The sequence below is a fragment of the Triticum aestivum genome, chromosome 5D (assembly GCF_018294505.1).
Source record: "Triticum aestivum cultivar Chinese Spring chromosome 5D, IWGSC CS RefSeq v2.1, whole genome shotgun sequence".
In the NCBI taxonomy this organism is placed as follows: domain Eukaryota; kingdom Viridiplantae; phylum Streptophyta; class Magnoliopsida; order Poales; family Poaceae; genus Triticum; species Triticum aestivum.
The window spans coordinates 285,982,163-285,985,443 of record NC_057808.1 but is presented as its reverse complement, the minus strand read 5'-3'; positions in this window follow the sequence as shown (position 1 = coordinate 285,985,443).

Below are 3,281 nucleotides of genomic sequence, written 5' to 3'. Positions count from 1 at the left end.
ATATATATTGTCCACTGAGCACACGCGGTAACGTGAAATAAGATTAGTTTCTCCTACTATATGACAAGCAGTGAGGTACCAGGCAACTTAACTATCCGTGATGGACTCTCTTGAACGCCATCATTATTTATCTCTGCGTGTTTGAGCTGTGCATTTGTCGATGGGCCTGGGAGTTGAGCTAGTAGGGCAGTGGCCTGGGTCCAAAGTAGTAGAAGTAGGCAAGTAGCACAAAAAAAATTGAGTGTAGTTTTTCCTTGCTCAAGCCTGCCTACTAGAATCGCCAGTGCTTGAAAGGAAAAGTGAAGGAAAACATAGGAATTGGAAAGTTTCCTATGGTACTACTATTCATGCATTTGGTTCAAAGGAATGGAGCAAAGGAAAACTGTAGGATTTGTTCCTTTAGTGTCTCCTTGAAAGAAAAACTGTACGGATTTTAATTTCCACTTGTCCTCCTTTTCAAATTCCTATTCATGAAGCACAAGAGTAAGAGATAGTAGCATAATAGCATTATAACCGTACATTTTCTTGTGGTTTGACTTAATCTCACCATGCTTCTTTGCATCCTGTGATCTTCCAATTCTTGTGAACCAAACAACCAGATTGGCAGAAATCCTGTGTTTTTAAATTCTCTGTTTTGCACGTGCATTCCTATCCTATTACTGTGTATTTCCTATCCCTGTGTTGTTAGAATCCTCCAATTCAAACGAGCCCTTACAGAATTACTTCTCTTACAGATAGTTGTCAAAGAAAACCTTGTGTGGTTTGTCCCGCTCCTGCGCCGTCGTCCACCCAAGCTCAGCTGCTCCAACGACAAAAGGGTCTAGCACAACAGGGATCCGGCCTCCAGACTGTCTTTCGCCGCCTCAGATCTTCTTCCCCGCCGCCGGCAGCCATGACAACTACATTACCATCATCAACCGAGCAGATGACCTCGAGGACTACACGGGTCCACAGAGAGGACGCACTGTTTCGTGTCTGTTTACGTTATGCATCGCTTAATATTACATGCTACTTTATCGTCCTGTTCACCGATTAGACTCTGAGTCAGCTCCAAACTAATGGTCAAACTTGAGTTTTTAAATGGTTGCGGGGTACATAGCGGGGCCGCAATCAATAGTATCTATCTACTATCTGGTTAATCTCTGGTGTCTACTATGAGTTTCATGTTGGGTGGGAAACACACAGTAAAGAAGCCATTATCTGTATTTTTTTAACTGAAGCCATTATCTGCCTGCTATCATTGGTTTTGGGTCTATCCACAGGTTGCTACCATCACTCTGGATTTCTGCATGCACTCCTTACATAATCTCACTATGTTTTATTCCTATGCATGTCAGTTATTGTACACAATGGAACTGAACATGTAGAGCAAAAGAGACGAGCCTTGCGTGGCAATAAAATTTCATGCAGACGTCGCTCCATGGTAGGTGCAAAGGCAGCCCCCACTCCACCCATTTCGGATTATAATCGAGAGGAAGATATCTGTTCTGAGGGGGATCCAGAAGGAGAAGACCAGTCCTATTTACCCCCTGAGGTCTTCGCTCTAACTTGGCATGCTGATGTTGGTTATATCATGCATATGGTGCCTTGCATTGCTTACTTTATACATCAAATACGTCAACTGCTTAGTTTAGACATGCTTTGTGTGAATGCCATCTGTTTAGTTTATTCATCATTTATGTGAATTATGCACCGCCATCTTGTTTAGCCAGGCATCATATATGTGAATTTTGTAATGCCATCCTGCTTAGCCAGTCATCTTATATGTGAATTATATCAGGCCATCCTTTTTTCCATTACGTATTACATTTGTCAACAATGTTAGTACATTCAACTACTCTTCGTGTGCATCGGCCATTTGACACGGTGATGGAAAATTCTAGAGTGAAAACAAGGTCTTCAGAGCAGACTATGCTATCTGACGAAGCGCATATCTCGCTGGTTACAGATAGCTCCTCAGAGGAGGATTCAGGGACAGATGACCAGTCCTATTTCCCCCCGAGGTGTATGCTCTAACTTGGCACAGTTATGTTGCACATATCGTGCATATGTTGTCTTGCATTGCTATGTCATTTGATTAGTTTAGACATGCTTTGTGTGAATGCCACCTGTTTAGTGTCTAATTACCATATATGTGAATTATGCATTGCCACCTTGTTGCAAGACATTATATATGTGAATTATGCAATGCTATCTTGTTGCAAAGGCATTATATATGTGAATTATGCAATGCCATGCTGTTGAGCCAATCATCATGTATGTGAATTATATCATGCTATCATTTTTTTGTATTACGTGTTCCATTTGTCGACAACGTTTGTATATTCAGCTACTCTTCCTGTGCATCATCCATTTGAAGCGGTGATGGAAGTATCTGGAGTGAAAACAAGGTATTCAGAGTATACAATGCTACCTGCTGAAGCAGACATCTTGCTGGATACAGAGAGCTCCTCAGAGGAGGATTCAGAGACTGATGACCAGTCCTATTTCCCCCTGAGGTCTATGCTCAAACTTGGTAGGGTTATATTACCCATGTCATGAATGTTGTCTTGCATTGCTTAGTTTTTTCATCATATATGGATTGCCATCTGCTTACTTGCTTACTATATAAATCATATATTTGAATTATATCATGCCATCATGTTTACATACACAGCATCTATCTGAATTATGGCATGGCAACCCATTTAATAAAGACATCATATAGTTATATCATCTCATCCTGTTTAGTGTTTACAGTCATCATATTTTGAATTATGTCATTCTATCCGGGAATTATATCATGCTATCATGTTTCCATAGGCGGCATGTATGTGAATTATGGCATGCCAACCTATTTAATAAACACATTATATAGTTATATCATGTCATCCTGTTTACATAGTCATCATATTTTGAACTATGTCTTTCCATCTTTTTTAGTTAGCCATCATAATGTTAAATTGTGTCATGCTATCCTGTTTAGTTAGCCATCATATATGTGAAATTGTGTCATGCTATCCTGTTTGGTTAGATAACATAAATGTGAATTATTTCATGCCCTCTTTTAGTCCCCACTATCCATTGCACATGTCTATCATACAATGTCTGTACATTCAATTACTTTTCTTGTTTATCAGCCATTTGAATTGGAGAGGGTGATGGCAGTATCTACGGGAGTAACAACACGGTCTTCAGAAAAGATAGTGCTACCAGTTGATGCAGATAGAACCACGGTTGTACTTGCCCAAGAACCAGCCCCACCACACATAACCCAGACTCTCGCAGATTGTACCCCTACC